The following is a 25,813-nucleotide window of genomic DNA, read 5'->3' as shown; positions in this document are numbered from 1 at the left end:
ATCTCTAGTCCATTTCCTTGCAGGGATCCCCCTCTCCCCCTTTCCCCCATTCAACCACAGTCCTCTGGATGGATTTCAGCAGCTGCTGGTGGAAGCCCAAGATGACATCTCCAGCTGTGCTTTCCAGAATCCATCAGGGACGATGAGCAAGTCAGTGTGGGGGGCTTCAGGGTAAGGGTTGTAGGCAGACCAGCCTCCCAGAGGGGTCATCTCCTGATTCCTGTGAGTATCTGTCCTCTTTCCTATTCCCAAACTCCTTTCACAGGAGGAGGAATGTCTCCTAGAATAATGGAAATAGCCCTGGATTCAGGAGTTAGAAAAACTGTGTGACCTTAGGCAAGTCACTTGTTTCAGTTCCACTCTGTTCAATTGAGATGTTAACACCTACATTATTTTCCTCACTGGTTCGTGGTAAGGAAAACTTTTTAATCATAAAGAGCCATTGTTATGATTATTGGTTGTAGGAACCAGGGCAGGGGTTAGCCTTGACTGTTCTGTGAGGGAGCCACCATGCACAGAAATGGGGAAATCCTGGTGACTCATGTACCATTTTGTAGTCAGATGCTCTTATTGCCCTTAAATAGAGGGAAGAGAAGACAACCAGTCCAGAGCATACCCCAGAGACAATTCAGTCTCAGACTCCCACTGCTCCCTACACTGATAGACAGGATAACACCTTCAACCATCTTGCCTGTGCGAAAGTGAACCAGGTAGGTGAACCAGTATATAGAACCATAGGCTTGGCAACAGCAAGACGTGTATTCAAATTCTGTGTCACCTACTTACTAGCTATGTGACCCTGGGCAAGTCACTTAACATCCATCAGCCTCAGTCTCATCTGTAAAATGAGGAGGTTGGACCTGATGGTCTCCAGGAATGTGCTGGAGTCAGCTGGAAAGCCAGGATCTTGAAAGTCAATGGTTAATTTTTTTTTTTTTTTTTGAGGCAATTGGGGTTAACTGCCTAAGGTCACACAGCTAGTAAGTGTCTAAGGCCAAATTTGAACTCAGGTCCTCCTGACTCCAGGGCTGGTGCTCTATCCACTACCACACCTAGCTGCCTCTGATTGTTAAATTTTGAATGTGAGCATTTATGCCCCAGAAATTTACAAAAGTTACTAATCTGGGTTTTATTTATTGTTTTGTTGATTATTTAGACTTAAGAAAGTTATGAAAAAATATTAATAATTCAGATTAAACTCAGAAGTGTCATGCATACAGTTGTTTGTTTTTTGGCATCCTGTTGTTAAGTATTTCATGAGCATGTCCCTCATGGCCACTAAGGTCCCTTCTAGCTCTAAATCTATGTCCCTATGATCCCTGAGTTTAGCAAACTATCAAGATGAATTGCGAGTTTAGGGAGGCATTGTGATACCTGGGAAGGCATGGTAGCCAAAGAGTTTGAGGACCAGGGGTTCTGCTCCTAGTTTTGCTCTGACCTGCCTAGGAGACCTGGTCTATTGCTTGACCTTGGTTTCACTCTTATCTGTTAGGAGTCCTTACCCACTTCCCCCATGCCCTGGAGGAATCCGGTAAGCCCCTTTCCACTCTGGGGACTCTGAAACAGAATGTGAAATTCTTTAGATGAAGTAGATAACTTGGCTAGGTAAGAATTCCCGGGGAATTTGACCAGTGTTGAGAACTCATTATCCCCTATAGTCCTTTGATCTGGCCACCTTGATGTGGTTCACCATTTCTTTATCATCGGTTGCAATGTGGCATCAACTCATTGATCCTATCACTGGTCTGGAATTTTTAAGGTTCCTTACAGCTCTAAAACACCAAGCTATGTTTCTGACCCTCACTGGTCTGTAAGGCCCCCATTCCCACCCTCTTGCCCCCACCAACTATGATCTTCTACAACTTATAGGACTGTAGATTTAAGAATCATGAACCTTATCAGTTAGATTGAGGTGTGGATAGGGTACAGGCTTCCATTAATTCTGCCCCAGCCAGGGAACTCCCCTCATCCATTCCAGCTTTCCATTAAGAACCAGAGATTCTTAACTTGGGGGGTCATGAGATAGATTTCAGTCAGTGATTCAAGCCCATGAACTTGGATGGGAAAATGACATTTATTTCAATATGATTGGTTTCCTTTGTAATCCTATGTATTCTATTTTATGCATTTAAAAAATCTTATTCTGAGAAAGGGTCAGTAGGTTTCACTCACCAAACTACCAAAGGGTAGTTTAAGTTTTTACAGACCTCTGACCTAAACAATATTCAATCACAGGACTACCTCTTAGGACCCATGACTTGGCTATAACCCAAACCAGGGTATCTTGATGATTCCTTTCTAAGCCTTATCTGTTTAGTGCTGGCCCATGTAGGAAATGAACATTAGTATTTAGACCAAGGTGGGTGTCTTTGACCTGGCAAGCAGTCTATATAAGTCATGCCCAGGAGGCAGGCAGAAGAGCCAGGAATAGCAAGCAAATGATGCTAATCTCTGAAACTCAATGCTTCCCTACAACCAACAGTCCACCTCCACCCCAAAGGGAAATTCTACAAAAGACTGAGAGTGATTGACAGGGGAATTTGCTTACATCACAGGAACAGATTTCAGGGAAATTCCTGGATCATATGCTAGGGATGGCATACCTAGGTTTAGCAGAATTGGATCTCTTCAAGTCTCCTCCTTCCCCTCACCCTATCCCCCAAGGTCAGGGTGATGAGAATGGGAAACAGAAGGAGAGAGCTCCTCGCCTCTCAATCAGAGTGAAAAGAGCAGAACGGCTATGCCATAAAGAGTTAGGAAACACCTGCACCACTCCTGTTGACTTTCACCAGCTCTGGACATCTCGAGAACAGCTCAGATCTCAGAGGTGCCTCCATGGAGCTGCCCTGAACTTTGGGTAACCTTTCTAAGAATGAAAAGAGGATGTGGACAGAGGACCAGATTGGGCCCCAGGAGACCTGGGTTCCAGTTCCTACTCTGACGTTAACTTACTTTGGGCATCACTTTGGACAAGTCTTGCCTAACTCTGGCCATCTATTTTCTTAACTGTAAAATGGGTGGGCTCTAAGGTCCCTTTCAACTCTATAATAATTATCAGAATAATTCCTCAATTCCCAGATAACAACATATGCCTCCCTCCACACACAAACACATACCTAAATGCTTGTGACTTCTCTCTGTGGGTGATCCCCAATTTATTCTGCCTGTATCTCGCTTGTGCATGGTTGTTTCTATGTTGTCTCCCCCACTAGACTATAAATTCCTTGATAGCAGGGATTGTCTTTTACCTTTCCTTGTATCTCCCAGCACTTAACAGTGCCCGACACACTTGTAATAAATAGTTGTTGCTTATTGACTGACAAAAAAAGAAACAAGAGAAGTAGCACACTACGATGGAAAACACGTTGGATCTGAGTTCAAACTCCCCACCGACTACTTGTGTTACCGTAGCAAAGTCTTTTAATGTCTCCAGGCCTCACTCTTCTCATCTGCAAAATGAAGAGATTATACTAGGTGACCTCTGAGGTCCTTTCCAGCTCTGCCTCTATGACCTTTCCCAGACTAAGGTGGCCAAAGACTAGGAATTTTCTAGCTAGGGCTTTCCTTTTCCTTGCCTAACACATCTGAGAGCTGTTTACTTTGAATCCCACCCCTCTCCCACCCCTCCACCCCCCATCTTGCTCCTCCCTCCATTTCAAACTTAATTTTCCAACTTGGCTTTTCCTGAATAATGCCAATTAAAATCCTAACAGTGGTGAGAGAGTAGGTTGGCAGCCCCAAGTATGCTTCTGAGAATGCAGGCTTCTCTTTTCTACCCCTCACCCTGGGTCCTCTTCTAGACTCCAACCAGAGTAGGCTAGAACCATGAGTCCAATTTGCCTCCCCTAAACTGAGTGAGGCAGCACTACCCACTATAACAAAAATCTGCAAAACTCTCCCTCCTTAAGCTCTCTTCTTTAGGGATCTTCAGACAGCCAGTCTCTCTGCTAGGTAAGGTAAGGAATTATTCTGCCTAGAAGTAGAATCGGGGGAAAGGTTGATATGATGGAAAAGATATTTGTTGAAACTCCAAACAGAAGCTCCTGACAGAGCCCCATCTCTCAGACAAGAGCTCCAGGGGCTGTCCAGAGACCCTGTGGGTCACCCAGAAGCTTTTACCACCCACTTCCAGGCAGTGACCTCAGCCATTGTGTTCTCTTTCCCCAGAGCCTCCTAAAAGGTGAATCATCAGCTCCCTTTAGGCCCCCCTCTTTCCCCCATGGTGGACAGGAACGACCTGCAAACTCTTCGGCTACTAACTAGGCTGTCTGGGTCAGGCATCATCACGTTGGAATTGTGTCTCCTAGCCCAAGAGCGGTGGAAGACCCAAATAGTAGGTCTTGGAATTGTCTTTTGGCAAATGGCAAAAGCTCATTGATGCCCCCTGCTGGCTCGGTGCCCAGGGCCAGGTTGCACAAGTAAGACTGCATTTAAGAGTCCCAGGCTAAGGAACTTCAAGGAATTTGGCGGCCTTCCGTAGATCATAAGATCATAGATTGAGAGTTGGAAGGGATCTTGGAGGCTGCTGTTGTCCGAAGTATCTATAAATCTTGAGTACAAATTAAAAATCTAGTAGGTCTGCTCTGTGATTCTGGGTTAAAAACCCAAGGTCCCGAAGATTTAGTCTTAAGATCACAAGATCCTATGTTTAGAGTTAGAATCTGGGACCTTAAAAGGTCATCTAATCCAAAGAGTTTAAGTGAAGAGATGTTAAATGACTCACATCCCTCTTAGCTATCTTCTTGTATCTCTTCTCCTCTTAAACTCCTAGAGAAAGCTGTCTATACTAACTGCCTCTGCTTCTCCTCTACACCCTCTGGCTTCTCCGACTGAAGCTGCTCTCTCTAACATTCACAGTGATCTCGTAATGGCCTTTTCTCCATCCTCATCCTTCTTGGTTTCTCTGTACAACGTGGCACTGTTGATCACTCCTCCTGGCTATTCTTTCCTTCTAGGTTTTTGGGACATTGCTCTCTCCTGGATCTTCTCCTATTTCCTCCTTGTTCCTTATTTCTCCCCTGGCTGCATTACTAGAGAACATCTCTGAATTCTGAACCATGCCCTAGAATGCTCACTATTGGAGCATCACATTGGATCCATCAGCATCCCATCAGGCTTGGGAGTCTGCCTCATCACTGCCCTTCTGGTTGAAGAATGGAGCTATGAATCCCAAAACCTCTGTTTAAGGAGGGAGCTCAGCTCAACCTGGCATCTCTGACCTTTCCACCATGCCTCCAACCCTCAGGTGCCTCCCTCTACTTTCAGCTTTCCTTTCTGTGTTGTCTTCCCCCCTTAGATTGTAAGCTCTTGGAGGGCAGGAACTGTCTTTCCGGTTTTTTGTATTGTATCCCCAGCACTTAGCATAATGACTGTCACATAGTTGGTACTCAGTAAGTGTTTACTGACTCTGGACTGTCAATCTGATTACTGTCTCTTTTGCTGGTTCTTCATTCCTGTCATGCCAATTAACTATGGGTAAAGTCCAAGGCTTTATCCCGGGCCCTTTTATCTCTTTATACTACCTCATGTGGTGACATCAGTTCTCACAAGTTCAGTTATCTTTATTCAGATGATTCTTAGATTTATAAATCCTGTCTTAGTCCCTCTGCTGGTCTATATACTCTCACTAACAACTGCCTCTTTGAACCTCTTGAACTAGATGTTCCATTGGTATTTCCTATTCAGCAAGTCTAAAACAGAACCCCAAACTCTCCTCTTTTCTAGGCTTACCTATCACTTTTTTGGCCACTACCATCTTCCCAGTTATCCATTCTCATAAGCTCAATTTCATCTTTGATTCTTCCTTCTCACTCACCCACACATCCAATCACGTCTTATCATTTCTTCCTTCACAATATCTCTCATGTGTCCCCTTATTTCTGTTCCCATAGCCACCACCTTTGGTCAGGCTTTCATGACCTCTTGCTTGGGCTATTTTTGCCCTGACCTTCTAATTTGTCTCCTTTCCTCAAGTTTCTCCTGACTCCAATCCATCTTCCTCATGGCTGCCAAAGTAACTTCGCTGATGTTCAGTTCTGACAATGTCACTCCCCTCACTCCTTGAACTCCAGTGACTCCCTATTACCTGTAGGATCAAATATGAAGGCTGACATTTAAAGTTCCCTCTCTCACCTGGTGCCTTTTTACATTTGTGGCTTTACTTTTTTCTTTACCATTTTCCTCCATGCCCCCTCTGATCCTGTGACACTGGACTACTTGCTGTTTCTTGAACAGGACTCCCCATCTGCTTTTGCACTAGTTGTCCCCCATGCCTGAAATGCTTTCTCCTTCCACACTGATACCTCTTAGTTCCCCTGGTTTCCTTGAAAACTCAATTCAAATCCCAACTTATGTAAGGGGGTCCTTCCAGTTCCCCAGGCTGCTAGTGCTTTTCTTCTGAGATCCCTTCCATCTATTCTGCATGTATCTTCTATATATCTATTTCTTTACATATTGTCTCCTTCATGGGAGCTCTTAAAGAGCCTAATTATTTTTGTCTGTCCAGTGATTAGGGTTTTGGCCTAGTTGTTCAGTTGTGTACAACTCTCTGTGACCATATTTGGGGTTTTCTTGGCAAAGATACCAGAGTGGTTTGCCATTTTTTTCTCCAGGTCATTTTACAGATGAGGAAACTGAGGCAGAGTTAAGTGACCTGCCCAGGGTCACACAGCTAGTAAGTGTCTAAGGCCAGATTTGAACTCAGGAAGATTTGAATTCTATCCACTGTGCCACCTAGCTGCCCTAAATGATTAGGATTAGTAAAGTAGGTGCCTGGAACATAAGTAATCACTTAAATGCTTATTGACATAGCCTCTTAGTATCAGAGGTATGATTTAAAACCAGGTTTTCTGACTCTTAAGTCCCTCACTGCTTCTACTTTGCCATAGATCAAAGGGAAAAGCAAAAGAGACCAGGAGAAAAACTAGAGATCTAACTCTTTTATCTTATAGATGAGGAAACTGAGGTTTAGACACTTACTCAGAACAGCTCTATCTCCTACAACTGGTTGCTATCCTTTCCCACTCACTCTGTTCTCCTGTCCGCCAACTATATACTAACCCTATAAATTCTGAGACTTTCAGAAGGCTCTCAAGTTGATATTGTTATGTGGAAAAGAACTGAGAGAAGTGTCAGGAGACACGGATTCTAGCTGCTTCTTTATAAGCAAGATCTACCGCAGTGCCTTGCAAAAAGTAGGTGCTTAATGTTGGCTGAGTTCAATTTGTATGGTATTGAAAAAAGCCTCTGAGCCCCTCTTTGCTTCAAGTTCCTAATTTCTAAGATGGGGACCATGTGGACCTATTGTAGTTCAACTTGACTTTGTCATTGTTGTTGTTCAATCACATACAACTCTTCATGACCCAATCTGAGGATTTTTTGGCAGCGATACTGGAGTGGTTTGCCATTTCTTTCTCCAGCTCATTTTACAGATGAGGAAACTGAGGCAAACAGGGTGACGTGACTAGCTCAGGGTCACACAGCTAGTAAGTATTTGAGGCCTGGTTTGAACTCAGGAAGATGAGTATTCTTGACTCCAGGTCCAGCATTATCCACCACACCACCTAGCAGTCTTCAAATTGATTTAATAAATTTTTGATCCTTGACTTATGGGGAGGGGTAGGTGATGGGAGGGGGGAGGGAAACAATTATTTACTAAATGTCTACTATGTGCCAGGCATTGTGCTAAGTACTTTACAAATACATCTCAGAAGGTCCTCACAACAACCCTATGAAGTAGGTGCTTTTATTATGCCCAGTGTATAATTGAAGGCAAACCAAGGCAACTAAACTAAGGCAAAGTGACTCAGCGATGGTTACCCAATCAGTAATGGTGGATCAATGGTCCAACCTGAGTGAGGATAGTCTTCCTGACTCTAGGTCCTTCAGTGTATCTATTACATCAGTGACTCTCAAACTCTTTGGTCTCTGGACCCCTTTTACGCTCTGAAAATTTATAGAAGATTCTCCAAAGCTCTTTTGTTTATGAGTTAGATCTATTGACATGCCATATTAGAAATTAAAATCTTAGTATTATTTTAGTTAGTGCAGTGGCTAGAGCAATGGTCTGGCGTCAGGAAGACCTGACTTCAAATTCAGCCTCAGACACTTATTAGCTTGGTGACCCTTGGCAAATCACTTCACCTTGTTTGCCTCAGTTTCCTCATATGTCAACGAGCTGGAGAAGGAAATAACAAACCAGTCCAGTAACTCTGCCAACAAAGCCCCAAATGGGGTGATGAAGAGTCAGAGATGATTGAATGACAAAGTATTATTATGAAAACGATTTTGATCTCTTGGACCCAGGGACCCACACTTTGAGAAATCCTTCATTAAGCTTCCTCCTAAATCGATGCCATTCCACCAGGCTCTGGGAAGGGTACAAAGACAAAAAACAAGAAGACGATGAAGAAGATGGCCCTCGACGACCTTACATTCTACTGGATTTCCTGGATTGTAGGTAAGATCAAATTCAATTCATTAAAGCTAATACTGAATAGTGCCTATCATGTGCAGTTGAGGGCTGTGTACTAGGTTTGCTATAACAACTGGCGTAATCAATGTTTGTTGAATTCAGTTGATCATAAGATGCAGATATAACAGATGCCAGATGTAGAAAGTGTGAAACCACAACTACAGATGGATGATGTGTAAGGTAGGCACGGAATTACTGGCAGCTGCTACAGCAGCTCAGACTGGGGGTGGGGTGAGGTTTTATGACATCCTCCTTTCAAAAGCCCAGTCCCCTTTCCTGACTAAGGGAGGGGCCAACTTTGGCGGCACTGGAAAGGAAGGGGGTTATCAGATCCTACCCACATTCTTCTGTATTCTAGGATCTGGACCAGAGGAAGGTGAAGATAAGGAAAACCGTCAGAGAAACTGCCCTGGGGGAGAAGAAGGGTGGGGGAGGGATGGGAGCGTCCTTTTCTTTCATTCTTTCTAATAAACATTTACTAAGCACCTTCTGGGCTAGGTGCCCTTAAATTCAAAGTTTACTTAAGACGCCTTCCACTCTGGTGGGGAATGGGACATAGGTACATGGAAGATAATATCGAATCATACATACTAACGACATAACTAGGTGTGATGTGTGTGAGCCACTGAGGAGACCTGGGAAGGCTCCCCAGAGGAGGTGGCTTTGGAATTGGGTCTTAAAAGCCAATTAGGAATTCAACTGAAGTAAGAGCAAGCTAGACTTCGAACGTTACAGGTAGAGCTTAGAGTTAAAATTAGTGTTGAGTGGGGGTGAGTGAAGGGGTGGAGATGGATGGAGATGAGTAGTTACCCTAGTTTATCTATAATTCCCTAGGCAAGCTTTTAGAAAGGATTTTTTTTTTTAAGTGATTGCAACATAAGTAAATCTTCCCCTTTTCCTGTCTGCCTTTCCCAATTCACCAAACACCTATGAATGGCAAATAGTTGGGTGTTTTGCTGCATCCTTCCCAAATTCTACAAAGTGAAACAAAGGCAGACTTTTACTGGAAAGAAAGCTGTATTTGGATTCAAGTCTTCACCGCCCAGTTGAGAAATTGTAAAAGGACCTTGGGTCAGTAGGGATGGTAAAGTACTAAGAAGACTAGAAAGGCAGGAAGGGTCTCAGTGTGAAGGGTTTTAAATGCTAAACAGAGAATTTTATATTTGGCCTTGAAAGTAATAGGGAGTGGGTCAGTAGAGTTTACAGAGTAGGGAAGGGACAAGGTCAGCTTTAAAATTTCACCTTCTCCACAGGAACCCTTTTCCTCTTATTTCTAGCTGGCACTGAGTCATTTTTCAGTTGGGTCTCACTCTTCATGAGCTCATTTGGGGTTTTCTTGGCAAAGATACTAGAGTGGTTTGCCATTTCCTTCTCCAGCTCATTCTACAGATGAGGAAATGGAGGCCAATGGGGTTAAGTAACTTACCCAAGGTCACACAGCCAGTGTCTGAGGCCAGATTTGAACTCAGGAAGAGGAGTCTTCTTGATTCCATGCCGAGTGCTTTATCCACTGAACCACCTACTGGCCCTATTCTAGGGCCTCTCCTTTGTTAATTATTTCCTATTTATCCTGCATGTAGCTTGCTTTGTATATCCCGTTTGTCTTCCCCATTAGACAAATCTTTGCTCGTCATTCAGTCTCGTCCAACTCTTCTTGACCCTGTGGACCATACTGGCCGTGAGGTTTTCTTATGTGGCACGTGAAAGATGAAATGACTGATGAAACAAAGGCTAGATCTTTGGAGTATATAGATTTATTAAGCAATGCATGGCAATTGCCTCCTTACCTTATGCCTGGACCCCAAATACAAGGGAAAACGGACTTTGATACATTTAGGAACAATAAAATAAGACTAATTAATTAAAAGAAAATAATCACGATTGGGCACCTAGGTGGTCCAATGGATAGAGTGCCAAGCCTTAAGTCAGGAAGACTAATCTTCTTGAGTTCAAATCCAGCCTCAGACACCAACTGTGTGAACTCCGGCAAATCACTTAACCATGTTTGCCTCGGTTTCCTCATCTATAAAATGAGCTGGAGAAGGAAAAGGCAAATCACTCCAGTTTCTTTGCCACAAAAACCCCAAATGGAGTCACAAAGAGTCAAACATGACTGAAACCACTGAACAACAACAGTTAATCAGGATACAAAATTAAGTAATCTAATTTCTAATTAGAGGAAATACAAAGGACTTTCCAGGTTGGGAGGGCAGCTAGGTAGCACAGTAGATAGATTGCTGAGCCTGGAGTTAAGAAGACCTGAGTTCAAATCTGGCCTTAAACACTAGCTGTGTGACTGGACAAGTCACTTAACCCTGTTTGCCTCCGTTTCTTCATCTGTAAAATAAGCTGAAGAAGGAAATGGCAAACCACTCTAGTACCCTTGCCAAGAAAAACTGAAAAACAACTGAATAACAAGAAGTTGAGAGGAAGAAAGTGAACAGATACAGTTCCCTGAAATCCAAAAAAGCAGTATCCCATTCCCCCCAAGTGTCTGTGAACAATGGAAACAATAATTGATCGATCAGTATAGAGCCAGTTTTCGGATAAGACATATGGGTTGCTTGAGATATGTGATTGTAAGAAAACTCCTTGCATTAATCCTTGGATCTGACCAATTTCTGATCAGCATAACCTAGGTCCTTAGTTAAGGGTCTCTACCCAGCAGGTATAAGTAGTCCAGCTTCCCTGCCTTGAAGGGCTAAGTTCAAATGATGGACTAATTTGGCGTTATCTAGGCTGATGAGATCAGAAGACAGAATCACAAAAGCTCAGAGGTGGAAGGGACCTCACAGGTCACCTAATTGAACTGATATCTGGGTCCTAACAAGTGGTCAACAACTTGAAGATGTCCAGTGATGGGGAATCTATTCTCTCCCAAGGTGTATAACAGAATCTTCAGCCCCAAATCCAGTGCTCTTGAGCCTGGTTAAATTCAGAGGGGAGCTCATTACCAAATGATCTGGCCACCAGATAGTCGATGTTTGGAACATCTACCAAGGGAGAAGAGATTGTGATCTGTGTTGCTTGAAGGATAGCCACATCAATGAAATCTCCTTTATTGGAGTGGACTCTGTCGGGAGGTTTTTCCTTACATTAAAGTCTATATTTACCTTCCTACAACCTACGCCTACTGATCCTACTTCTGGCCCCCTGCGACCCAATAAAAAAGTCCAATCCCACGTCCAGATGAGAGTCTGTCAAATACAGAAAAGATATCAGTCTATCATCTTCCTGGCAAGTTCTTTCAACTGCTCTACAATGGCCTGATTTCCTAGGCCTGAGCATCACGTTTCATGGGAGTGTTCCCCTGGTTTGTTGTTCAGTCATTCAGTTGTGTCTGCCTCTTTGTGACCCTGTGGACCATCCCATGCCAATACTGTACATGGGGTTTTCTTGGCAAAGGTACTGAAGTGGCTTACCATTTCCTTCTCCGGTAGATTAAGGCAAACAGAGGTTAAGTGACTTACCCAGGGTCACACAGCTAGTGCTTGTCTGAGGTCCAGATTTGAACTCAGGTGTTCCTGACTCTAGGCCCAATGCTCTTTCCACTGAGCCAACACGCTGCTTCCCCAGGTGTGCACGTAGGGAATTTTATTTTCTTAAAGGTTAATATATGTTGACTGTTCAATCATAAAAGATATTATTTATATTCATCAAACAAACTAAAGAAACTGAAATTTAGTTTTTTTAAAATGAGCAACTAAATTTTACTTTTAAAATGTGCACTTTGCAAAGAGCTCATTTTAATCACACCCTTCTTTTCTTCCTAAAATGCAGAGCAATCTTTTTAGCCTCAACTTCTTGGGTAAAGATTATCTTTCTGACAGGATCCCATTATCTTATGCCAAATACCCCACTCTGCTGTGAAGGGCCAGCAGTGGACTTTTTTTTTTTTTTTTTTGGTGAGGTAATTGGGGTTAAGTGACTTGCCCAGAGTCACATAGCTAGTGAGTGTTATGTGTCTGAGGTCACATTTGAACTCAGGTCCTCCTGACTCCAGCGCCACCTAGCTGCCCCAGCAGTGGACTGTAAGGACTAGTGACCAGAAACCCATCCTTTGACACTTTCAACATTTTTACACTTTTTGCTACCTTGACCCAAACTCTGGGGATAGGCCCAGGCTTGGATTCAGAGTGGTCAGGAGTCAAGGGTTGGGGGTTTTTCTCCTCTTGGTTGGAGGCTATACCTACTAGGAGTTGGGGGTCTTTTAGAGGCTGGAAGGAGGAGAAATAGCCATTAACTCTTATAGGAACTGAGCTCTGCCAGTAGAAGATCCATCAGGGCAGGTGACACTGAGCCTTGGAAAGTTCGGGAAAGAGTCACAGAAGGGCCCTGGACTTCAGTGATCAAGGCAAGAAGCCTCAGAGGTAAAGCACTAGTGGAAGGGAAGCTGGTGGAAAGCTGACAAATGAATGAATGAATGAATGGGCATTTATTGAGTGACTACTGCATGCAAAACACTGGAAGCAGATAGGAATAGTGCCAGCTGTAGCTGCAGATGTTGGAAGTCCCCAGAGGCTGGGAAGCAGTCCCAAAGATATCTCCATCTATAGGGAGGGCTGCTGGCACCTTAAGGGTTCCCTATATGCATGCCTATGCATGGTCTACAGTTCCCTCACAATCCTAGTCACCCTTCTCTGGGTGCTTATTAATGTCCTTCCTAAATTTTTAGCTTACTAGAATGACCTGAGGTTCACTTTTGCCTGTGTGACCTTGGGCAAGTCACTTCCTTTCTCAAGGACCTTGGTTTCTTCATCTGTAAAATGAAGAGGTTGGTCTAGAAGATTCTTAGTGTCTTTGCCATCTCTAAGTCTATAATTGTTATATTAGCTTTTGTAGATTGGTGGGACCTGGCATGAGTTGTTTTCTTTTAGAGGGGAGGGTTTATATAAAGGAGGGTTTTTTTATTAACTGATAAAGCACTGCATGCCTGGTATAGTGAGTGAATTATTTCTCAAGGCTTTTGGTCTCAGGACTCCTTTACATTTTTTTTTTTGTTAGTGAGGCAATTGGGGTTAAGTGACTTGCCCAGAGTCACACAGCTAGTGTGTGTTATGTGTCTGAGGCTAGATCTGAACTCAGGTCCTCTTGACTCTAAGGCCAGTGCTCTATCCACTGCGCCATCTAGCTGCCCCTCTCCTTTGCATTCTTAAAAAAGTTTTTGTTTCTGTGGGTTATATCTATTGATATTTACAGTATTAGAGATGAAAAGACCTTGGCATTATAAAATAGTTTCAGTTTCAGTAAAATAATCTTAGGGACTCCCAAGGGTCCCTGGACCACACTTCTTGTTGTAGTAGAAAGTATGATAGATTGAGAATCAGAGGACATAGGTTCAAATCTGGCTCTTGCTATAAGCCGTGTGATCCTAGAAAAATCATTTAACCACTCTGGACTTCAGTTTCCTTATCTGTGAAATGAGAGAGTTGACTGGAAACATTTGCATGAACTGATGCTGAGTGAAGTGAGCAGAATCAGGAGAACATTATATACTGTAACAGCAACATTGCACAAGGATCTACTATGATAGATTTAGCTGTTCTCAGCAATACAATGATCTAAGACAATTCCAAAAGATTCATGATGGAAAATTCTATCCACACCCAGAGAAAGAACTATGGAGATTGAATACAGATTGAAGCATATTATTTTCTCTCTCTCTTTTTTGTTTTCTCTTTCTTGTGGTTTTTCCCTTTGTTTCTGATTCTTCTTTTACAACATGACTAATGAGGAAACATGTTTAATATATGACTGTACATGTATAGCCTATATCAGATTGCTTGCCCTCTTGGGGAGCGGGGAGAGGAGAGAGGGGGAAAAATTTGGAACTCAAAATCTTATAAAAGTCAATGTTGAAAACTAAAAATAAATTTAAAAATAGAAAAAAAATCATATCATATAAAAAAAGAAATGAGAGAGTTGAACCAGATGACTTCTGAGACCCCTCCCATCTCTAAATCTGTAGGTTAAATACTATGTCATGTGAACACGTTACTAATTTTGCAGTAGGGCTCTGTGAATGTGTGCAGTGAGGATGTCTTATGTATGAGCAATACCTCCGTATCCATGACCCCATTTGCTACTCACACTGACCCTGTGATGTCTAAACTTGAGTAAGAGCCCAGGTGTCACAATAGGGACTGACTGTTCCAGCCTTTAAGATACTCTAAGATCATCCCAGTGTGGGTGAATCATGAATAAAAGGGAATATCTGTCCTCAGTATCCCTTTGGACCTTAGGTTCATAAATTTAGAATTAGAAGGGACTTTAGCAGTCATCTAGTTCAAACTCCTCATTTTAAAGATGAGGAAACTGAGGCCCAGAGAATTTAAGTGATTGACCCCAGGTCTTATAGATAGCAAATCCTGAGCTAGGATTTGAACCCAGGACCTCCAAATCCAGTGATCTCATCACTGTACTACACAGTATCCATCCATTTCATATCTCCAATCCCATTTAAATTATTATTAGTAATTCACTAGTAAAGAGCTATGGATTGAGCCAACTTTATTTTCAGAAAGATCTATGTCTCCAAAACATATTGGCTGGGTCACTTCATACGATACACTTAATTTTTTGGAGCCTGGTGAGTCTCTAAAGCTAGAAGTTTCAGAGAAGGAACAGAGATCTCAAGATTGGAGAGACCTTCCTTACCAGGAGTTCCTCATATCAATGAAATCACAAGTCTAGTCCATTAAAAAAATAGCCCACAAAGTATTTTCCTCATAAGTATCATTATTCCAATTTTACAGATGGCAAAACTATGGTGTGGAATGATTTCAATTAGAAGATTAGTAAATTTCAGTGCTAAAATCTGAATCCAGTTCCTCTACCAATCCATAGCTTTCCTCTCCACAGCATCTTTTGGGCTTGTTCTCTATACCTGTTGCCCAGCCTCATCAGATTTGGCACATTTTGCTCTGAACTGACCCAGTTGGGAGTGGAGTAGGTATGCCCAGAGCCCGCCTGCCCTGTGCCTGGCTCCCACTGGCAACCCGAGCCCTTTGCCTCCCACGCAGACCCTGGAATGTAAAACCCAAACAAAGCACATTCTTTAGCTAGGTCACCAGCTCCTAGACCCGGGAAGGCCAGTGCCAAGCCTCTGGCCTGGAATCTGCTTGCCACAGGCAGGCAGAGGCAGGACGACATTGCCCCAAGGACACAGGCTGATGCTGAGTGAGTCCAGGGCCCACGACTGCCTCTTAACAAGGGTGCCATTAATTGTTCGACTCACCCTCATTGGCCCATTCAATCACCCTCTTGACTTCTTTCAGTGCTCTTGTCTCACCCGGCCTGCCACCCTAGGAACCGGAGAAAAAAGGGAAAGAGAAACAATATCCTTCGGGACTTGTTTCTCAGCCAAAGGAATTTGAAAGGCTGAATGCTTCCTGGATCCAGGACTGCATGGTTGGGCTCTTCTATGTCAACCCCCAGGGAGCAGATGGTCTGGGGGGTGGGGGCAGCAATAGAGTGAGATATGAGTTTCCAGGATGCTTCTGAACCCTCCAAGCCCCAGGGGCCAAAAGGTTGAGATGCGCTCATTAGACAGAGAATGCTGGGCAACAGCCTTGAGGCCCATTCCCAAATCAGAATCACAGATTTACAGGATTTCAGAGTCAGAAGAAACTGCAGAGGGCATCTAGTCTGAGAATCTCTTCTCCAATGTCCCTCAAAAGGTCTTCTCTTGCTGACTTCCAGTGAGAGAGAGACCATGAGTTCCCGAGGTGGCCCAGTTATTGAAGATGAACGAATCCCACTTTCTAGGATGTTTTCCCTTGCATCAAACTGCCATCAGCCTGTGCAGTTTATACTCATTGCTCACTTCCCATATCCAATCATTTGCCATGTCCTGCTGATTCTACCTTCGCAACATCTCTCTCGTACACCCTCTCCTCTGACACTGCCACCACCCTGCTACAGGTGCTCATCACCTCACACCTGGACTATTGCAATAGCTGCAATTGGCTGCCTCAGCTGTCAAACTGACCTTTCCAAAGTATAAGGCTGACCGTGTCACCACCACCCCCATTCAGTCAACTCCAGTGGCTACTATGACCTCCAGGGTCAAATAGAAAATCCTCCCCTTGGCTGTTAAAGCCCTTCATATCTGGCTCCCTTCTACCTTTCCCATACTCTTACACTTTACCCCCCCCCCCCACTACATAATCTTCCAATCCAGTGCCATTGGCCTCCTCACACAAGATATTCCATCTCCTGACTCCAGGCATGCCTGGCATTCTTTCCCTCCTCATCTCCATCTGCTGACCTCCATGGCTTCCTTCAAGTCCCAACTAGAATCCCACCATCTACAGGAAGCCTTTCCCAATGATCCTCCTTAATTCCAGTGCCTTCCCTCTATCGATTATCTCCAGTTGATCCTGTATACCTTGTCTGAACATAATTGTTTGCATGTTGTCCCTGCCGTTAGACTCTGAATTCCTTGGGAGCAGGGATTGTCTTTTGTCTTTCTTTGCATCTTCAGTGCTTGGCACCGTGCCCGAACACAGTAGGGTATCGTTGACTTGAGTGCTCCTATTTCTGCCATGTGGGGCAGTCTCAGAGGCTAACCAGTCTAACCCTTATTTGAACAGCAACCCTCTCTTCAACATCCTGAATAAGTGGTCATTCAACTCTTATTGAAGACCTTAAGTAATCAGGACCCCACAATTGGCCAAGGCAGTCATTTTGGATAGCTGGGTCCCAGGTGAGAGAAGCTTTGTCTCAGGAGTTCCAGAATTGGATTTTGAGGGCACATGGGGCATTTGGAGGCAGTTAATAAGCAGTTATATGCCAGAGATTGTTCTAAGTGCTGAGGATACAAAGAAAGGCCACCCCCCCCCCAAAAAAAACTCCACCCCAAACCAAAACAGTCCTGCCCTCAAGAAGTTTACAATCTAATGGGCAAGATAACATGCAAACAACTATGTACAAATAAACTATATACAAAATAAACTATATATAAGCTGTGTGTGTGTGTGTGTGTGTGTGTGTGTGTGTGTGAAAGAGAGAGACACAGAGAGAGAGAAGTCATTTTTTCAGTCACGTCCATCTCTTTGTGACCCGATTTGTGGTTTTGTTTGTTTTGTTTATTTTTGTTGTTTTGGCAAAGATAGTGGGAGTGGTTTGTCATTTCCTTCTCCAGCTCATTTTGTAGATGAAGAAACTAAGGCAAACAGGGTTAAGTGACTTGTTTCAGGGTCACACAGCTAGTAAGTGTCTGAGGCCAGATTTGAGCTCAGATAGAGGAGTCCTCCTGACTCCAATCCCTGGTGTGCCATCTACTGTACCACCTAGCTGCCCATAACCTATATACAGGTTATATATATATATATATATATATATATATATATATATATATATATATATAATCAATAGACAGGAGGCATTAGAATTAAGGGAGATCATTGGGAAAGGCTGCTTGAAGAAGGTGGTATTTTATCTGGGACTTGAAGGAAGTCACTGAAGTCAGCAGATGGAGAAGAGGAGGGACAGCATGCCAGGCATGGGGAATAGCCAGTGAAGATGCCTGGAGTCAGGTGATGGAACGTCTTATGTGAGGAGGCCAATGTCATTGGATGGAAGAGTATGTAGTGGGGAGTAAAGCTAAGGGGACAAGAAAGGTGGAAGAGGGTAGGATATGAAGGGCTTTAAAAGTCAAAGGGAGGATTTTCTATTTGACCCTGGAAGTCATAGGTAGCCCCTGGAGTTGAGAGGCATTCAGAGTGGGTAGTGGTTCAGACCTTCCCTTAGGAAGATCACTCTGACAGATGAGTAAAGGATGGACTGGAAAGAGGAGAGGCTGGAGGCAGGGAGGCCCACCAGCCCACCAGCCCATTTGTGAGGTGATGAGGACCCGTCCCAGGGTGGCGTTAGCATCAGAGGGGAAAAGGGGGAATATATGAGAGGTGTCACAAAGGTAGAATCAGGAGGATTTAGCAAATGATTGGATAGGAGGGGTAAGAAAGAGTGAGGAGTGTAGATTGCAAAAGCAAAGTAGGTTAAACAGAGTTCTGGGTTTCTAGAAGCTCATTTATTCGTGGTGGGGACCTCTTAGCTCTATCCCACCATAGAGAGACCTTGCTTTCCACACCTCTTCCCTTTCTAAGGCAGCTAGCTGCTACGGGGCCTAGGCCAACAGAATAGGATCCTAATTAGGTAAGGTGCTAACAAGCCACATTCCTAGAGTTCCTCTACCAGCCCCTACGGGACCATGAGGAGGAAGAGAAGCCACAGACTTGACAATTCTCATTTTTCACATTCTAGCCAAGTGTGAATTGCAAACGTCTTGCTTTAGGCACTGAGCTTCCAGTTCCCTCCACCACGTCTGTCCCCTCCCCCCAGCCCCTCAGACCAGCCAGATGAGTCATCAATTAGCAATTTCCTGCCCGGTAGAAGGTGGCAAGAAAGCTTTGTGCATGAAAGTAGAAATGAAAACAAACCTAGGGCTAGAGAGGAAAGGGGCAGAGGAGGAGGAGGAGAAGGAAAGAACAAGGAGGGCTGAGTTGAGAAATGAGACAAATAGATTTATCTCATTTTCTCCCCTAAGACATTATAAGACCTGGAACAATTCACTGGACTTCTCCGCAAAATGGAAAGAATGAAAGGCATAAGCATTTGTAGAGCACCTACTATGTGTCAGGAAGTTTATTAATATTATCTCACTTAATCCTCACTGCATCCTTTGGAAGTTGGTCAGTTGTTTTCAGTCGTGTATAACTCTTCATGAGCCCATTTGGGGTTTTCTTGGTGAAGATATTGAATTTTGCCATTTTCTTCTCCAGCTCATTTTACAGATGAGGAAGCAGAGGCAAATGGTTAAATGACTTGCCCAAGGTCACATAGTAAGTGTCTGAGTGCAGATTTGAGTTTAGGAAGATGAGTCTTTCTGACTTCAGGGCCTCACTCTATCCCCCTTGGAAGTATGTACTTTTATTATCCTCATTTTACAGATAAGGAAACAGACAAATTGAGGTTAAGTGATTCACCCACAGTCACACAAGCAGTTGGATTTGAACTCAGGTCTCTCCTGACTTGAGTTCTAGCATTCAATCCATTGAGCTACCAGCCTGCGTCTTACCTTACCTTTCCTACATTGCTGGAATGTGAAAGCAAGGAAATTTTCTGAACTCCATTGGAAGAAAAGGGACTATAGAAACAGCCAAACCTAAAAAGAAGGCCACCCACTGTGCATCATCTCAGATAGCAGATATCCCAATGACCTTTGCCATGCAAAGTCTAATTTTGCAGCATATTTGGACAATCCTCTGCTTAGGATGGTATTAAAATGGCTTCTGATCCAAGGAACCTGGAACATTGGGGTAGGGCTGACCTAGGGTGGCCTTTAAAGTCCTTTCTAGCTCTGGCTTTTGACTAGTGAGAATTCATCATCCTCAGCAGGCCTCAAGCTGCTTCCTAGTGAGCTTCTTGCCATGACACCAAAGGAATCCCTCATTCTCGTGGTTTCCACTTTTTCACTCACTACCACTTCTTTTTTTGGGAACAGTAATCAAATCAACACCATAATTCCTAGAAAGGACAAGTCCATCAATTACCCTCCAACTCCATACACCATAAGTGGGATGGATGACTCCGTCATCCTGCCCTCTCCCCCATATGTATCATTTTCCCCTATTAGAATGTAAGCTTCTTGGTGGTATTTGTATATTCAGCATTAAGCAATGTCTGGCACCTAGTAAGAATTGAATGTCTTTTCATTCATTCATTCATTTATTCATTCATTCATTCATTCCATAAGCTTTTCTTTGTCTCTTACATCCCATTCAGTTACTGTCTTCCCATTCATTGTCAAACTTCCAGAAAAAGTTGAGACTAATTACTTGGCCCCTCTCTCCCATACTCCCACCCTTCCTCAGGAGAATTCTTAGACCTTTGCAATCTAGCTTCTACACCCACTATTCTCCTGATACTATTCTTTCATGAGTGACCAATGACCTCTTTATTGCCAAATCCAATTAAGATTCTCACCTTTCTCCTTGGAACATTTGGCACTTAACTGTCCTTTTCTTCAATTCAACTCAATGTAGTTCAATTAGATGCAGTTCATATTTATCAAATACCTACTATGTGCAAGGTACTAGGCATACAAAGATGAAAAACACAACCTCTCCCTTCAAGGAGTTTACTATTTCCTGAGAAATACTGGATATATACAGATAAGGAGGCTGTAAAGAGGGCAAAGGAGAAAGAAGACAGAGGTTGCTAGGAGAATTTGAGGAGGGAGAAAGAGCATTGTTGACAGGAAATCAGAGAAGGCTTCATAGAGGAGGTAATGCTGCAACTGAAGCTTGAAAGATAAGAATTCTGTTGTTTTATTTTTTATTTTTTATTTTTATTTTTTTTTAGGCAATTGTGGTTAAACGACTTGGCCAGGGTCATGCAGCTAGTGTCAAGTATTTAATCTGAGACAGGATTTGAATTCAGGTCTTCCTGACTTCAGGGCCAGTGCTCTATCCACCCAAAAGATCAGAATTCTGAAAGGAGAGGGGGATGGGAGTGGTTTGCAGCCTTTGTGAATGCACTTGGGAGGTCTGCTTTTTTGACACCCAGTAGACTCTCAAATGAGGTAATTTATGGAGAATGCTTTGTGAACTTTAAAAGGCTGGGGGAGGAGCTAGACCCATGATTTCAATGGTAAGTTCCCAATCGAGGAAACCTTCTCTGACATCATAGAACGGCATTTTCTCTGCAATTTCTGTTCTCCCAGAGTTGTCTAAAGCTCTGAGCTGTTAAGAGATTTGCCTAGAGTCACACGGCCAGTATGTGATAGGAGTGGCTCTTGAACTCAGGTCTTCCTGACTTTGAGGTCTATACTCTATCAGCGTGCTATGCTGTCTCCCGTTATTCATCCCTGTTAAATTTCATCCATTGGGTTTTCACTCTGTCATTCACCCCAGTAGATCTCCCTCCCATCTTGGCATCATCTTCTTAACAAGACAAAACAACCCCACAAGGACAAGCTGCGGGATGCCTACTAGATGGCAGTTCCTCGGTGGGGGGGAGGGGGAATACCTGAAGATTTTAGTGTATGTCAAGCTCAAAGTGAGTCAACAGTGTGATATAGCGTTTGAAAAATGTTAATGTGATAACATTAAAGAAAGACGTGTTCAGGATTTGGAAAGTGATAGTCTTACTTAATAAGAGCTAACATATATGTAGTGCCTACTATGAGCTTTACAATTACTATCTCATTTGATTGTCACAAAAATCCAGGAAGGGAGGTGCTGTTAATCCCCATTTTACAGATGAGGAAACTGAGGCAAACAGAAGTTAAGTGACTTTTCCAGGGTCACACAGTCTGAGAGCAGATTTGAACTGAAGTCTTCCTGATCTAAAGCCCAGCGCTTCATGCAGCTACCTTATACCGTATTTTGAGGACAATTGTATCCAGCTCTTGATTTCATGTTTTAAGAAGTACATTGATAAGCTGGATAGTGTTCAGAGAAAGGTGAACAAGACGGTGAAAAGGCCTTGAGATGAATACCATCGAACGATAGGTTGAAGCAATGAGGAATGTTTATCTAGAAGAGGAAATGAATTAGGGGTGTGGGGGATGAGGGGAATGACAGCTGGCTTGTAAGTATCTGATGGTCTGTCACCTGGAAGAGTGACTCTATTTGTTCTGCTTGACCCTAGAGCACAGAATCAGGAAGTTTGCAGAGAGGTTGATTTCAGCTGTCTATAAGGCCAAGTGGAGCTGTCCTCAAGTATGACGGGCTGCCTTGGGAAGTGACCTAATCCCCTTCAGCAGAGGCTGAAGCAAAGCGAGCAAAGGCTGGACGACTGACCATGTGTCAGGGATGTCAGAGGAGATTTCTGTTCTGATACAGGTCAGATTTAGAGTATCTCTGAGGTCAAGTCCAACTCTGATATTCTATGATAAAAATCTTAGATTTAGAACTGGAAGGAACCTTAGAGATGGTTTAGCCTAACACTCGTTTTATAGATAAACAAACTGATAAGTACTAGCAGGTAGATTTCAAAGGACAGCTAATAGTCGGTTTGGCTGGTACCTACACCATGTTGAAGGGGTGTAAAGGAAACTTTCTTCCTTTGGCTTCAGAGATGCTGAGGTGCTGCACTCTTTGGGTCTTCCTCTGACTCCCTTCTTTTTTTTTTTTAGTATTTTATTTTTATTTTTCCCAAGTTTCATGTAAAAACAATTTTTAACATTCAGTTTTAAAACTGTGAGTTCCAGATTCTCTCCCTTCCTCTCGCCCCCCATTGAGAAGGCAAGCAGTTAGATATAGGTTATACATCTCCCACCTCTTTCTTTAAATTTTTTTTAATTCTGAATTTAACACACACACACACACACATACACACACACACACACAGAACATTTCCATATACAAAGCAGAAGAGAAAAAGAGGATTATATGTGAAAATATGAATCTCAATTACACCTTGCTTTTTAAAACAAAATTCATATATAATACATGTAATGTTATTTCAAAAACATCTTGGTTCTCTCTTTGCTTCTTAATTATTTTCAGTTCTCTTGTGTATATTTAAAAAATATGATCCAGTGATCTTTTTGTTCTTTTTTCTTTTTTGACAACCTTATCACAGGAAAAAACAATCATTGTGACTAATTAGACTGTGATATCCTTGAGAACAGGGATTGTCTTTTGCCTTTGTATCCCCATTGCTTAGCACAGTGCCTAGTGTATATATAGTTAAATGCTTAATAAATGCTTATTGACTGACTAGTGAAGCAAAACTAATCCACACACTGGTCATGTCTGAAAAAGTATGTCTCATTCTGTACCCTAAATTCATCACCTCTCTGTCAGAAGGTAGGTAGCAAGATTCATCATCAGTCCTCTTAAGTTAATGTTGGGTCATTCAAGTGATCAGAGTTCTTCAGTCTTTCAGAGCTGGTTTTTCCTTACAATGTTATTGTTACAGGGGAAAAATGATAAATAAATTACTCAACCATACTTTTAGGCTCAAGAGGATAAAATTAAATATATAGCAAAGAATCAAGTGGCAGGCTGAGTTTGGGTGACTTAAATGTGAATGTGGTTAGATCCCAATAACCCATACAACCTTGCAACATAGGTGTCATCTATCCCTTCCTTTTCCAATCTGATATTTTGCAGGTGTGTTTTCCTTTCCTTTCCTTTTCTTTTCTTTTTTAAAAATTATTTATTTATTTTTAGTTTTCAACATTCACTTCCATAAGATTTTGAGTTCCAAATTTTCTGCCCATATCTCCCCTCCCCACACCCCAAGATGGTGTGCAATTTGATACAAGCTCTACATATACATTCATATTGAATCTATTTTCACATTAGTCATGTTGTAAAGAAGAATTACAAACAATGGGAGAAACCACGAGAAAGAAGAAACAAACAAACAAAAAAAAGGAAAAAGAGAGAGCAAATAATATGCTTTGATCTGCATTCAGACTATAGTTCTTTTTCTGGATGTGGACAGCATTTTCCATCATAAGTCCTTTGGAATTGTTCCTTGTATTGCTGTGAAGAGCCAAGTCTATCAAAGTCAGTCATCCCACAATGTGGCTGTTACTGTGTACAGTGTTCTCCTGGTTTTGCTCACTTCACTCAGCATCAGTTCATTCAAGTCTTTTCAGGTTTTTCTAAAGTCTGCCTGCTCATCATTTCTTACAGCACAGTAGTATTCCATTACATTCATATACCACAACTTGTTCAGCCATTCCCCAACTGATGGGCATCCCCTTGATTTCCAATTCTTTGCCACCACAAAAAGAGGTGCCATAAATATTTTTGTACATGTGGGTCCTTTTCCCATTTGTATGATCTCTTTGAGATACAGACCTAGAAGTGGTATTGCTGGGTCAGAGGGTATGCACAGTTTTGTAGTCCTTTGGGCATAGTTCCAAATTGCTCTCCAGAATGGTTGGATCAGTTCACGTGGGTGTGTTTTTCAAAACCTGCTACATAAGTAACTATTGCAGTAAGACTGATGAGGTCCCTGTACTCACTGGTATATCACCCTAACCTTGCTACTTGGCTTGTTTTCATTCTTAATTTTATCATCCTGAGCCCTGGAGTGATCCTGAGGTATGTTTGGATATTTCATTTCTAAACAAAACAAAAACCAATGTTGTTGTTACTGTATCGATTATTCCTCTGGTTATGCTTACTTCCCTTTGTATCTGTTCATACAATTCTTCCCAGGCTTCTCTGAAACCTCAATCATTTCTCAAGGTCAAGTAATTTACTCTCCTAACTCTGTCATCTTTCTTTCTCTGCCTCTGTGGGTTCTTCATCCTCTTCATGCTCCCTTTATGTGTACATCCCAAAGTTCGGTTCTCAGCCCTTTTCTCCATCTCTACTGTCTAGTTAGATAATCTCACTTACTCCCTTGAATCTCTATCTCCAGTTCTGGCCTTTCTCTCAAGCTTCAGACCCACGTTTCCACCTGATCACAGTGCATCTCCGTATATATCCTACTGGCCTCTGAAATCCAACAATGAGATAGTCCTTTTCCTCTAATAACTGCCCCCAGTGTGATATAGTGGATAAAAATCTGTCCTTGAGCCCTTGAGGAGGTGGGGAGCGGAGCTGGGGGAGCAGGCTTTGGAGCTGAAAACAACCTTCACCTGCTTCACTGCTTTGACCTGGGGACTATCCTTGAAATTGCTCCCATTGCTCCATCTCTTCAGTCATTTCTGGAGTTTCTCTATTTTCTTTCTTTTTCTCCATTGTCCTTCTGACACTGTGGCACTCAAACAGGATGGGGATCAGGAGGTCTCTGCCATTTATTAGCTAAGTGACCTTCACTTGATTTATCTGAGCCTCAGCTGTAAAACGAGGGGATTAGATTAAATGGTCCCTAAAGTCTTTTCCTGGTTTAAGATTAAAAGCCGAATTCCTTCGACGAATATTCAAGGATACAGAGATTTAAGGCTCTCCACATTCTGGTCCCAACCTACCTCCCTAAACATCTTTCACACTACTTTCTTCATTTCTTACCTAGTTATATTTCTCACCTAACTCTATACTATGCTTCAGGAACTTCATCATCTTGTAAGATACCTCAACCCTGGAACTCACATCTCATCAGTAGCCCATGCTCCTCAAGCACCCCCTGATTAGAGAGGGTGGAGATGGAGAGCTCTTCCCAGGAACTCCATTTAAGGAGGAAGAGCAGGCCAGCCATCTCTTCCTTTCCTCCCCAGCCAGACTTGGCCATCATGCCTCCCTTCGGTTTTCATCTTCCTTTTGTATATTGTCTTCTGCCATTAGATTGTAAGTTTGAGGTAGGGACTTTCTTTCTTTCGTTCTTTCTTTCTTTCTTTCTTTCTTTCTTTCTTTCTTTCTTTCTTTC

General features: G+C 42.8%; 1 long non-coding RNA gene across 6 annotated transcripts in view; it reads left to right on the top strand.

The window, feature by feature from the left end:
- The first annotated feature begins 596 nt into the window (after positions 1 to 596).
- LOC114050173 overlaps positions 597 to 25,813 on the top strand; it is a 27,245-nt gene continuing 2,028 nt past the window's right edge. For 3 of the 6 annotated variants that reach the window (XR_003569941.1, XR_003569942.1, XR_003569944.1), the window contains exons 1-2: positions 597 to 710; positions 8,366 to 8,458. This is a non-coding gene — a long non-coding RNA (uncharacterized LOC114050173). Of the gene's footprint in view, positions 711 to 8,304; positions 8,459 to 8,575; positions 8,654 to 8,831; positions 8,908 to 25,813 lie in introns of those variants that run through there. The other 3 variants (XR_003569939.1, XR_003569940.1, XR_003569943.1) reach the window with 3 other exon arrangements.

Source organism: Vombatus ursinus, unplaced genomic scaffold, assembly GCF_900497805.2.
Source record: "Vombatus ursinus unplaced genomic scaffold, bare-nosed wombat genome assembly UNPS02014798.1, whole genome shotgun sequence".
NCBI lineage: Eukaryota > Metazoa > Chordata > Mammalia > Diprotodontia > Vombatidae > Vombatus > Vombatus ursinus.
The sequence above is the reverse complement of the archived record's forward strand: the minus strand, read 5'-3'. Positions and strand labels throughout refer to the sequence as shown.